General features: G+C 39.6%; 1 long non-coding RNA gene across 1 annotated transcript in view; it reads right to left on the bottom strand.

Annotated features, from left to right (window-relative positions):
* Positions 1 to 13,544, bottom strand: part of LOC110961887 (uncharacterized) — a 53,280-nt gene extending 39,736 nt beyond the window's left edge. The window contains exons 1-2 of the long non-coding RNA XR_002596396.2: positions 12,974 to 13,544; positions 12,777 to 12,860 (exon numbers count right to left, since the gene is read on the bottom strand). This is a non-coding gene — a long non-coding RNA (uncharacterized LOC110961887). The remainder of the gene's footprint in view (positions 1 to 12,776; positions 12,861 to 12,973) is intronic.
* Positions 13,545 to 13,978: the final 434 nt, after the last annotated feature.

Below are 13,978 nucleotides of genomic sequence, written 5' to 3'. Positions count from 1 at the left end.
TCTGGTTCTGCTATTCCCGTGGGGACTTACCATTGACTCCCATTCATATCTAACCCCTAACCCTAACCCTAACCTTCACCAAAACAATGCCTAACCCTAAAGAAACGTTGTAGCACTTTTACATTTTTTAGTAATAACAACATGGCCAAGAAAACGCTGTTGCCACCCGTGGGGACCTCATTTTAGGTCCCCACCGTGAGACGAGTCCCCACCTATATAGCAATAGTCAGGTTGAAGTCCCCACCAGGTCCCCACCGGTATAGATAAACACGTACATGTACACACACACACACACACACACACACACACACACACACACACACACACACACACACACACACACACACAGAGGTATTGTTAGTAAGGTAAGGTAAGCTTTTCTAACACGTAAATAAGTATAAAATCTTCAAGAACTACACTTTTACAGCCTTTGCCCGAGCTGAAAATGAGAGACCTTTGGCCGTGGGAGTGAAAAGAATCCTTTCAATGACAGATATTGGATTGTGACACCACCAAGCAAATCTAATTCTCCTAGTTCACGCAAAAGCACGTCTATGTGCATGCGTGTTCACCCTGCGAGCAAAAATAACCTGGGGTGTCCAGGAGGAGGGAAGTAGCGGCACTATATTAATGCTCATACTCTTCATTGATCTATGAGGACTCCTTAATCTTGTGGGCAGCTTCCTCCTACGCATATTTCATAATGTGATACATTGTGCATCGATAACGCTGGTAAGGGCCTATACTCTCATGCTGGCTCACAGCATTTATTGATCCCAGAGTGAAGTAAATATGTCTTTAACACATGGGACTGTCACTGCTGGCACATATAACAAAATTGTCAAGGCAAGGCCCTCGTTATTTGACACTCTAATGATGACAGGAATCAATAGTTAACATGACAAGATGTCATTTAAGAAGTTAATACCTGTCTGGATGGAAAATGAGGAGGTTAAAAAAGTCTGCTCTTTGTGGTTCAGGGAAAGCTACCACATGCCCAAGACACATGTTTATTACTCACCGCTTTAAGCTGTCTGTGCTGGGGATTATTTATTTGCTGTATGATTCAACTGGTGTTCTGGGAATGGATAACAAAAAAATACATACAGTAAAGTGACTCAGGGCCATGGCTTTGGCAGTGCACCAAATTGACCAGATCCTTATGACTAAACGGTAGCTTAACCCAGAGCAATTTCCTCATATGTTTGGCAGGCAGCCAAGTAAAAATGATTATAGGTGTGAGCTTTGAGTATTTTTGAAATCCAAAGCTCCTGAAAAATGGAATGTTTTTTTCTTTCCTTACACTGTATTTGTCAACTTCTGCTTTGTTTTTGTTTCTTTTTTCTGTTTTTTATAGCTCATTTTCAGTGTTTTTCATTGCAAAATGTTGGACATGCATGGTCATGGTTACATCAGCCATCTCTGTATCAATTGAACATTTCTTTCTGATTAGTTTTCATTTTGCAATTTAACCTTTTTTAAATTTTGTTCATATTCTATTGTATTTACAGACAAAATTTAATCTAAATGTGAGATTTGGCTCCTGTTCTCCTATTGTACAGTTATATTTGTTTCATATATAAAGGTCCAGGACCAGATTTCTGGATCTGAAATGCTCAGAATTTAAACTTTTGTTGCTCTTATGGTTTATTGGTGCATTATACAACTCCTGGCATACCAAAACTACAATCTAAAAACATTTCTCTCCCAGAGAGAGAGAGAAAATCTTAGTTTCAACCTTCACTAGAACTCACAAATGAAATCAGGAATTAAAACTTGGTTGTTGAATCACAATGCACAAAAATAAACAGTAATATAATACCAGTCCAGTCTGCTGACAGACTGGCGTAAGAGCCTGAAGTGATTCACGTAAATTGGCGGGTAAATCCTGGGTCACCAGTGGCTGATAACACTGACAAGTGTGTGTGGATTCCTCTGAAGTGAGATCACATGGCCGGCAGTCTGAATCCAGACAGGAGGAAGCGAAAGTGCTACTGCAGCCACAACACAGGTCACATCTCAAACATGGTTTTCCGCTGTACAGTGCAATCACTCTTCTCGTTTTACTCACAAAACTGTGACAGATATTTGAAGGCCAAGGACAGAAGATGAGTCTCTGTTTTAATGATGTAACAAGGAGATGATGGGAGGAATTAAATTTTAATTTAACAGCAGGCATCAGAAGAAAGTCATAGACAACTTTTAAGATGCACAAATTAAAATATTACTCTGTTCATTTTGTTTTTATTAGTGAACTGACTCAGCTTTATTTCTGCAACAAAAAGACAATTATTTCAAATAGTAATAATAAAGCCCATCTTAAAATATTAGCAGTGTTAGCATTTGATCAGAAATAAAGTCTTATTTATGAGCCTGTTTGTGCTATCAAAATACAACGACTTGACGCAGAGCTCGCAGTTTCATTAGGAGAAGCATTTCTTTTTTTCAGCAGTTTAATGAGCTGAACCTTGAAAGTGATTTGAAAGAAAAAAAGGGACACACTACGGGTACCTCAGTTTGATTTTATTTTGTCATTGTGCCTGACATCAAGGGAGGGAGAGAAGGGCAAACTTGTGAGGTCTGACAAAGACGACGGCAGATGTGGAAGTGTGAAAAATAAAACGAAAGGTGGATAGCTATTTGTGTGCAATGAAAAAGACATAAAAAACAGCCTCGCACTGAGATAGTTGCTCTAAATGAAATACCTGCAGATTGCATGTTGCTTTGCATTTGCAGGGGTATTCAATTTTAATTAGGGTTTTGGAGACATCTTTTATCAGACTGTCACTAATCTCTCTCTCTCTCTCTCTCTCTCCCCCTCACCCCCTCCTCTCTCAAAAACACACACACACACACACACACACACACACACACACACACACACACACACACACACACACACACACACACACACACACACACACACACACACACACACACACACCTTTCCCCCTAACATTCGAAAATGCAAATGCACAGCCACAAGAAAGAAAAAACACCAAAAGAAAAAAAAGAAAAGATTTTATGCAACAATTTGTCTGATACACTTTATCAAAAAAAAAGAAGAAAAAATAGCAATGAACTGGGGACAAAACCATTGTCCCATTTCATTTTGGAGAAAAAAAAAACCATTACCTCTATTTTCTAATTGCATTTTCTTTGGGGCAAAGGTGATAATTAATTTTGCTCAGGGAGACACACATGAACTAGTAACAAGAATACACAAAAATGTTAAATAGTATTCTTGCCTTCAGTCCAAGAATTTAAATTCTAACATGGTTACTCTATGAAAGCATGGTGTGGGACAGAGACAGTGGCAAAGCAATCAAAATGACAAAAAAATAATCATACTATGCCTAGTTGTTCACTGACAATAAGCTTATTTTTGAGCTTTAATTTACAATTAGAAGCAAAAAAATGAAAGAAAATAGTCCCTTTAAGTTAAAGTTTGACCATTACAGTATTCCAAAGAGAAGCATTACACAGCCCTAGAAAGGATCTGTGCCTCGTATTAATTAGTTTACTGTAACAAACGATTAACAAAGACAAGCTTTATACCAAAAATAATAGGTTAGTCTGGTGTCCTCCAGATGTTCCAAAAAGATTTTTTTTGAAAATATGATCATGAAAAACAAACAAGCTCTTATTCCACAGCAAAGTCACCATAATACTGTCACAAAAAATGCCATAAAACAAAGCAACCTGCCTATAAAACGTTCTCTTCCACCCTTGTATTCTATCTGTGTTTAGTGTGGTGCTTGGCCTGTCTCCCTCTCTTCATTCCTGGCCCTCTTCCATTGTTAGTCACCTTGTTTATTGGCTGGAGCAGCCATGGCGTACTGGACATCATCTGAAACTACAAACGACAGGATGCAATAAGCTGGAGAATAGCAGCAATCTGAGGAAAGTTCTCCATTCACCAGAGCTCCCTAACTCTCTGTCTTCTTATCCTGGGCAGAAAATAAAAAAATCAATACAGGCTCACAGGGCTTGATAAAAGCGCTGGACAGGGAGAGAAGCAATGCTGGATATAGTAAATTAAAGTGATCAAAATTTTCCAGTCGACTCAGCCCGCAGCCTACATAAACTAACAACCCTGTCTCCACAACTGTCTGTCATCCTCCATCAACTCGCTATCTTCATTCTCTAATTCAGGGTTATTTCAATCCTTCCTTTTCACTGCTTTTCATTGTTTTTCCTCTTCTTTTTTCATTCTTTGTCAGTTGTAGCTTATTTATCTAAAAAAGCAACATAATTTAGTGCAATGGTTATAATTATCTTTTTTTTTTTTTTTTTTTTACTAGTTTTCGACTAAACGTGTTGGGAAAATGAGAAAACTCAGGGGTTTAAAATTAAATTTCCTCTTTCTGCATATGCTGGTGAACTATGTGTGAACTAGATGCCAACTCAACAAAATGCCTTCATGGAAAGGAGGAGTAATGAGTCAGACAACTTTCAGGAAAGATTCTATGTCTGCATAACCACATTGTTGAAATAATGCTTAGTCAATATGTTACTTTCAAGATTAATCCTATTTCCTGTCTCTTTAACTTTCTGAACTACAAAACCCGTCTAGCTGAAAGGCATATTTTCTTGTCTTTTAAATCACCAAAATTACACCATTTATCAGAGCCAGATACATTAAAAACCAAAAGAATCACTGGATTTTCAACTTTCCAGTTTCAACTAAATACTCACATTTAAGCATAAATCCTGTTGTTTCTTCAAACTCACTTTATTCTGCATGTCTCATTCACAAATTTGCCAAAAATAATCCGTCTGCTGTAATCGTATGCTGTAAAAAATAATAACAAATCGATACTTTTGTTGCAACTGAACTGCAAACTGTGCTCACACAGAGCAGATAGGAGACAAGTGTGGAAACAAATTAGACAGACTGAGAGGAAAATAAAACAAACTTGAGCAATAAAATAAATACAGCATGACTCAAAAACGATCCAAGAAGATAGATCATGTAAAGATACATTCAGCATGGTACAATTTCTTTCTAGAATTCATGTGCAGAGTAGTAAAAAAAAAAAAAACAAGCCTAGTTTACTGAAGTTGTAAAGTAATGAAATCTCTATAGTGTGTAGAGCCACATTTTATTTCCTGGTATTACCAGGGGGAACTTGGAAAATGTTCTACAAGACATTTTGTTGAATGAATAATCAGTGGAATTTAATTTCAGATTATTAAGAAAAACTTTATTATAATTCATGGCTTTGTAATTTTGTTATGCTGTATAAAAGACATTTGTGACTTTTTACTACTTGTAGTCATGCTTGTGCTGTTTCAATAGAGGTGCAGGACTTTATATTGCAGTAAAAGAAATGAGGCAACAGTGAGTACAAATGTAACAGGAGCAAAATTGCCCAAAGGGTTAAAGAAGTCCAAATCCTTCACAACCCCTGTGCTTTGCTAGTGTTACCGAATTGCTAACTGAACCAGTGTACCACAAGAAATGACAACGTTAACTGAATAATGAAGTGTTACCAGAAATTTGTACCTATAAAAAATTACAAACTTTAAACAAATTCTAAACCTTTACACAGCTCAGTTTACTGAATTATCCTGCCTTAATCTTTTATGAACTGGTATACTGGTCCACTATGTTCACAAGCTAATTGCTAACGTTATTCGTCAGTTGTTTATTGTTGGTCAAAAAAATTTAACAAAACTTTTTTTTGCTAGAAACTCAACTTTTCGAACCTTGACTGATTAGAGCAGTGACTCTCAGGTAAAACTGGAAAGTAATTTTTTCCAGCACCTTAAAGATGCTAAAATGCTACAGAGAGCTTAAAGGCCCAGTTAGTGACAATTTTCTGAGTTTTATGTTTTATTACAAGTGACACCTCTAATATGGAAATGAATATAAAAATATTCAATAATGCTTCTTTGTTTATTTAATTAGACTATATATATAGTGGACAAATATTTCAACCTGGTTGCCATGACAACTGGTGGACTCATACTGACACCAGAGGTATTGCTAATGCTAGCGTCCCTCAAAATTAGGACCATAAATCTTCATGAAAATTAGTTTGTTGCTGCTTTTCTGCCCCTGGACTTTTTTCAGTCATCCTATTCACATCTGTCGCTGAAGCCAACCAGAACTGCCTGTTTTCTGCTGCCCTGTAAACGAATACAATGTAGATGGTGCTGTTGACATCTTTATATGAATGTTGATGATGCTTATAATGTCTCACATTTAGGGCTGTGATTTAACGGCACACAGTCAGTGGTTTGTTGATGTTACCTTGCCTCTAACAGCTCATGCACCCACACTGTTACAAATGTGTATGACCACACATACACTAATTGAATTACAGTAATTCGGGCAGCAGCTGACTCATTCTGCACACCCCATGCCAGCCCCCACACTGGGCCCCCTTGGCACCTTGTCCACCCAACAGTAAGAAGGGATTAATAGGGACTTACCAATCCAGTCCAGTCTCATGGTGTGTGAGCTTTATCACAGAGCTAAGCTGATATTCCAGCTCAATACTGATAACTGCAATTTGATGGTTGTGGTGTGTTATGCAGGGAAATATTCCATTTGCATTGTAATGTCTTCTATGCACATCACAATACATGGTTGGGGAATCTGCTCTGTTACTATAAGTGGCATCTCTATTTGAATAATAAAGACGTACTCGATAATTCATTGCCAAATAGATTCCCCAAAGGTAGAGGTGAGGCCACCCAGGCTGGTTAAACTGACCTCCACTATATGTCTTCCTGTGTGTGTCAATGTGACAGTGGATGTGTGTGTCAGGGATCAGCTTAAAAGAAACACCAACTACTCAGGCTGTCCTGCTATGGCCTAATATCCTGTTGACCCCGGTAAGGCAGCAGGCAGCCTTGAGACACTTAAATCCAGCCGTAACCCGGAGCAACACGCACATGTCCTGTAAGCTCACTTCACACTTTGACTTGCCCAAGGACCAGGAGCCACCCCGGCCTTCAGCCAAAAGCCTCAGCATCCCTTCAGTCTCCTCTCCAAATGGTGGGTAAGTTGCAACATAACACTAAAGTACAAACCACTGAAGCGCTACTTCACATCACGTATTATTTGCTTCCTCTTTGCTAACCTCCACAGTGATTTAGTACAAATTACTTTAAGCATTTTATATCTTAATAAAGAAGAAAGTCTAGAAAGACACAAGTCAACAGATTACAAGTCAAATGCACTCGTTCAAAGGAGGATTAACACCGAATCCTGTTTATCAATGTGTCTTATTAATCTAGTATTAGACATGCAGATCCTGATGGTCAAACTCTGCCCTTCTCTTTCTATATTTATCGAATTTAATCTCTTTATAAAGCAGAAGGATTCCAATTACAAATGCCCCAAGAGCCAATCCAATTGAAAAACAGTTGGCAGCCCTGTGTTTAACACTTAAAACCTTAAGAAAAGATTACAGAAGGGCCATCGCGTGCATATTCGAGACGCAAAGATCTTAAATGCATCACTCTAAAACTATTTGCCTAAGTGTTTCTGTTAGAGTTGCACAACAGCCAATTAAATGCTGGTCGTTACTGTATGCTGCAGAGTAGTTGGAGGAAGCGACTGTTTAACCGCTTCAAGCCAGCGCGTGAAAGAAATCTGTAGCCATGCAGGAGTGTAAAGATTAGGGTTTCTGCATTTTGTGTTGAGAAAAACGGCCTGAACAAAGCGTTGCGTTGTACTGTCAAATAAACTGAATATGCTTTTTAAAAGATACATGTATTCCAAAACTTTACAATAAGATTGATAGGAGCTTCCTGTGCTGTCGTATCTCTCACTTGTAATCCAACACATGATGTTAGTCTGTGATCTTGTGCATGCACAGTTTGCAGCAGGTGCTTTTGAGGCTTAGCTCAGCCTAACCAAGCATGATCGATGAGTATGTTTCCATGTAAACACACGCATCCATACCTCCCCAATGCAACACACACACACACACACACACACACACACACACACACACACACACACACACACACACACACACACACACACACACACACACACACACACACAAACTCACGCACAAAGCTTGATTTTGAAGGGTCCTTAATCACAACTAAAGCGATTGACTGATCAATGACAGATATGAGGAACAACTGTAGAATGCTAACAAGCCCCACATTCGCTTTTATAAGTTTCTTTATTTTGGCCCTTTTTTTTAAATCAAAGATTATATTTCTCCATGCCCCGCCGAGGTATTAATTAAAATCTAAATACTAAATATTGATTGATCCGTTATCAGGGCATAGCAGTTGGTTGGTAGCAGTTGCAGGCTATTGATTCAGCCGGTGATTTATTATCATATTTAAGAAAAATCATTTTGCGTGATTATGCGAGGTAATGGATTTTTAGCGAGGGGTTTAATTCTTTTTTTTCTTTTTTTGTATCACATTTATTATGTGGGAGGTGGAGCAGATTTCTCAATTGCATTCGGAGATCACTGATATCCTTGGCAGTGCATCACCCCCTCCCTTCAAAGCTCCCCCCTCTCAACCCTGCTTGGCCTGTGAGGGACTAAAGCTTGTGTAAGAGAATGATCCCCGCTCTTGTCATTGGGAATAATGGGTATTGGGATTACCTCTTTAATCACAACAAAGATTAACAGATGGTATGAGAACAGTTATTAGCAAACATCTTGCACTCATCAAATCAATAAGATGATTTGTAATCAGGCTGTCGGTGCGAGTGAAAAGGGAGCCGGGGCCGTTCCCAGTGAAAGATCCTGGCAATCAGAGGCTACTGTGTAGCAATTACCTCTCCACAAAATAGGTGCTCTTCCTCCACTGGCTGGCAGTCCTCCAAAACACACGGCAGACTGATAGCAACATAGGGCATTAACACGGCAAAACACAAAACACTGCATGGGTAACCTTGTATTTGATCAGGTGTTATGTTGCTCCGTGATTTCATTTCACTTTGTGCCTTTTAATTTGGGGGATCTGGCCTTGTACTTGAGGGAAAAAATCTAAATGTTTACACATGCTGTCTCTCACTACAAAAGACCGTATAGCTCATTAGCGGGTTACCATAAATAAGTCAGGCTGGGGACAAAGACGGAAGACTATAGAAACTGTACAGTGAAGGCTTCCCTGTGCAAATATTTCTCCCTGGAGACAGAGACGCTGGGAGAAAGTGAAAGGCTGAAGGTCTGTTGACATGTCAGTGCATCCAGTACTGCAAAGGCAGGAACGTAAAATCTTCCCAAGAGCAGTCGAGACGAGCGCATGAAATTTTAAATGGAATCTTTTCTGTGTTTTTTTGTAACAGTCAGTGGAGGTTTCTGTGAGAATGTCGGTGGTATTTATTATACTATTGCATTATGCATTATGGCATTTTATATATAAACATAATATCATGCAAAAATTTATCATCGACTTTCCTACCAGTCCCTTAAACAAAACAAAACTCTAATTGCTGCTTTTAAAGCTTGTAAGCCTTTTGCAATCAACCTCACCCTGTTCATATTATTTGCCTCTTTGTAGTGTAAACATCTAAGTCTGAAGCCACAGAAGATTGTGTGGACATAATTGAAGATGTCGTTTCAGGAGCAAAAACACACACTTCTGACCGTGAGCAGGATGTTGCATTTTGTTAAAACTAGCTGGCTTGAATTATTGTTAGGAACCTTATGAATTCTTTTTGTCTTTTATCTCATTTTGGATTCACTCTCACATGTTTACATAGGTGTTCACCTACACAAACTCGTAACTTTAGTTGCACACTAATCACAACAAAAGACACACTATAGTAGTAGCTTACCTCATATATTTACCAATATGACAAACTGCAATACTTTTAAATAGTAATGCAACAGCCTATGTACGCAGGTCCCCACGCACACACACCTCTGCACTGTACGACAGTGCAGATATGCACTTACCAGGATTAAGCAATCCAAATGGTGCCAAAACAATGACAGTATAAAGTAACTGATGCTGTTTAAAAATTCAAAGGCCCCTATTGAACAGACAATGTGGCACACATATCACTGGGCCACAGATCCCTGCAGCCCACTGGTCTGGCTGCTGGCTGCTCTCATGCACATGCGACGTCTCTCCCATTCTTACCCCCACTGCCACCACCACTACCTCCTCCCCCACCCTTTCCAGCAACACATTAGGAGTGCTACACCTCCATGCGAATACAGTTAAACTAACAGCGAAGATCACACTGCAACTGTAAACTTAAAATTGCTGTTAAGCTCATTGGACCTGGTTTAATTACGAAGACATAATAAAACACACAGAGACATATACACAAATAGAAACTTACAATCACATAACTGCACACAGAGAGGCAGCCCTCCCCTCGCATGCACACGCACACACACACACACACACACACACACACACACACACACACACACACACACACACACACACACACACACAGTCACTTGTCGAGTGGCTAATATCTTTCCAAGGTCAAACCTGACAAGGAATTCCAATGAGATTAAGTGTCATCACTGCGGCTTTAGCCCTTTTCTGCTCATTGTTCTTGGAAATGGCATTAGAGGCACAGATGACCAAGGCCTTGGAGCAGTAAAACCCTCTTCCCTTCCTGTGTGGTGGGCCAAGTGTATACAAGAGATATGTGATACCATTGAAAACTTCAAAGTGCAATAATGCTCTTACGTAGGTCTATATCTACACCAATATATCCGTCTGCAGGTATTGCACCTGTGCACATTTCAAGCTGCGGCAGGATTATATTTAATTTCGTCTTTCGTCTGATAATCATAAAATCCAGAGTTTTTCATCCTGTATTTCAATTCTTTTAAGAGCTGCCAGTACTGAAACTATTTTAGAGTTTTACAGTCCCACCAAAAGCAATATTCTGAGCTATAAAACAAATCACAGAAGTCTCAATTTTGATGTACTCTATTCAGTAAATATGCTTATTTCTGCACTTAGTTTGTTTTAACAAGCCTCACGCATATCTCAACATATTCTCACGAGGCAGTGTCTCAGTCTGGCAGATAATCTGAGTGTGTCTTTGTTTGTGGATTACTTGGAGCGAAGCGGCAGCCTCGTCAGCGTGTCAGACACTATTTGGTTCGATGCCGTTCACACTGAATTTGACACATAGTCCTTTGGTGGCAGCAATGAGCATTTTGTCATCTCCTCTCAAGTGCCAACTCGATGTCCAATTACGCCCCAGCTACTAATTTAATTACAGTAGCAGAAGAAATGGCTTGATTCAATTCATTTCAATTAAGCCAGATTGGAACAGTCAGATCAAATTTTACTCATCTCAGGTACGAGCTGCCTGTCACATTTTATCTCAGCTTGGCCTCGACTGAAGCAAGATAAGTGGGTCCTGATATGATAACTAAAAAATGATGGGTTCTCTCAGACAGATTCAAAAGTCTCCTGATGTCCGATCAAAGTGCAATTAAAACACTCTGTTTTCAGATGAGGATCACAGTCAGTTGCCACTTAGTACAGTCCCAGCTACAATAGTCATTACTTATGCATGATGTCCACAATTATCTATCAACTTTTCTGTGTGTGTGTGTGTGTGTGTGTGTGTGTGTGTGTGTGTGTGTGTGTGTGTGTGTGTGTGTGTGTGTGTGTGTGTGTGTGTGTGTGTGTGTGTGTGTGTGTGTGTGTTACACATCCAGCTAATGGATATGTGTTACACAGCAAAAACATGACATAAAAGAAATTAACTCTCTTGTGTCATGTTATTCAGACAGGCAATGGTATTGTAAAGTGTGTAATAATACTACACACAGTTACTTCCTCACTATTTCCTTTAACAAATCCTAGGAAAGAGACCCCTAATAAAATACATGTCCCAATGATCTTTATAAAAGCAAGTCTGGTCATCATATTCTACAGTTAAAGACAATTAATCCTTAAATCAAAGGACACTAGAAGAATATGCCACCGTATCATAATGACACAAACTACACAGGATGAAGGGAAAAAGATGTGCAGTTAAAGTCACTACAAAAACTTAATGCACTACCCCTAGTAGTTGCACATGTCACCGTAATCTTTATACATCTATAGTGATCTTATTTTACAATTTAAAATGCAATGACTAGAACAAGGTGTTAAAAGAATATATATATATATATCAAAGTGTAGTGCGACTAAAAAAGTGAAAAATCACTGATGCCTTTTTAATATCACTTAAATAATACTAATAATAAAATATTCCTGCTGACATTATTATTACTGGAGGCACTAAAACTAAATATTTATGTTTATTAATAGCAAACAAGCAATACTGTAATATTATGGGATGAATCATGGGATAATCACACAGTATCAAACTTTACTATGCTCATTATTGATATTACTACACAGTAAGAACCATTCATTATTCTTAAACTCATACAAAGATTTCAATAAAATGAAATAAACAGATACACTGGTGTGATTTGTCTTCAGAGACACTTATAAGGATGATCCGCGAGCAGGAAAAAGTTGCATCTGCTCTCTGATTGGTGCAGATGCAGCCTCAGGAGTGTGCCATAGGCTGCCATAGGCTGCTACAGTAGCCTGCGGTACGTGGAAATGCGTCTTGGCACCAGTTGCGGCGGCGCAGAGGCGTCTGATTGGACACTGACGCACAGGGCGATTTTTTTTTTCGAATTGAAGCTGCGCCACTTTCGCGGTCTAATCACATGCGTTTCAATCCACACACTAAATATCATATCGCATTTAAAGAGAGCTAAGATGACACTATTCTAATAGTACAATGACACAGGGGAACACGAGAGTCATAAATTCAAACTCCGGGCGTCATTTACCTCTTGGTGTTTTCCTCCCGGTGGTCCGGCCTCCCGTCACGGTATCCGCAATGAAAGACACATAGCCTCACGGCAGACTGCAGGCTGAGAGAGGAGAAGAGAGAAGAGGAGCAGAGGAGTTGTAACAGAAGTCTGCCGGTGCACTTTATGATGCAGAGAGGGCCAGAGCATAGGAGCCAAGTAGCCTTTTTTCTTACCTTGCCACACGAATCCAGAGGGGGTGAAATGGGTAAAAAAAAAAAAAAAGAAGAAGAAGAAGAAAAAAGAAACGGTTGTTTGGGTGATTACACGTTTTCTCCTCTCCCTCCTCTGCCACCCTCCTTCTCACCACTACCGCCTCCCCCCACCACACCACCACCACCTCCTCGCCTCTCGCCTCCTCTACCAGCACCGCTCTCCCCTCTCTCGGTGAATGGAGAGAGTGGCCCCGTTGTTACAAGCCTATGGGGCTCCAGCTATGCAGCAAGGAAAAAAACAGTGCGTAAAGGTTAAAGGATGAGGCGCATCCATGTATCTGCAGCATCATGGAACACACGTGCGTAATTTTATTTTTTTTAACTTTTCCACTGCAGTCAAGTAAAGAGCAATTAATGATTCATAGGGAACAGACATATCCTATAAAACTATAGGATTAAGGAGACAGAATATCACATTTTGTAGAACCTAAAATCAGGCACAAAAGCTTTTGTGTTGGAAAGATTTCACACCAAATGAATTACTTCCAGAAAAGCTTTCTATCTGTCTGTTATGTGTGTGCGTTGTGTGTTCGTGTGTCTATACCGGATTGAATGGCACCTCGTCTTAAATGGCACCTCGCCTCGTTTCCCCGTTCCCTTCATCATCAGCAAAATAAAGATTAGGCCTACAGAGGAGAATGTGCAGTCTCGCCTTTAGAGGGGCAAGGGATCTTCATTCCTCCCACCTTTGTGATGATATTGATGATGATGATGGCCAAGTGGACAGTTTGATTTTTGTGTGGCGAGCTAGTTATAAAGAATCAATATTATATCAAGGGGGTAACTTGGTGATAAAGGACTTCAGCCACTGTGGCTATTCATCATAAGTCTGTAGCAAGCAGATAGGTCAAAAGAAATTATATTGCTCTAAAGAGTGTGTCTCCTTATCTCTCGGTACCAGGGGAGTGGAGGACACGCCGATCGATACAGTAGCTGCCGTATACTCCTTGCAATTATCAATAGCTG

This window comes from Acanthochromis polyacanthus, chromosome 12, assembly GCF_021347895.1.
Source record: "Acanthochromis polyacanthus isolate Apoly-LR-REF ecotype Palm Island chromosome 12, KAUST_Apoly_ChrSc, whole genome shotgun sequence".
In the NCBI taxonomy this organism is placed as follows: Eukaryota; Metazoa; Chordata; class Actinopteri; family Pomacentridae; genus Acanthochromis; species Acanthochromis polyacanthus.
Note: the sequence above shows the minus strand (reverse complement) of the source record. Positions and strands in the feature narration are given on the sequence as shown.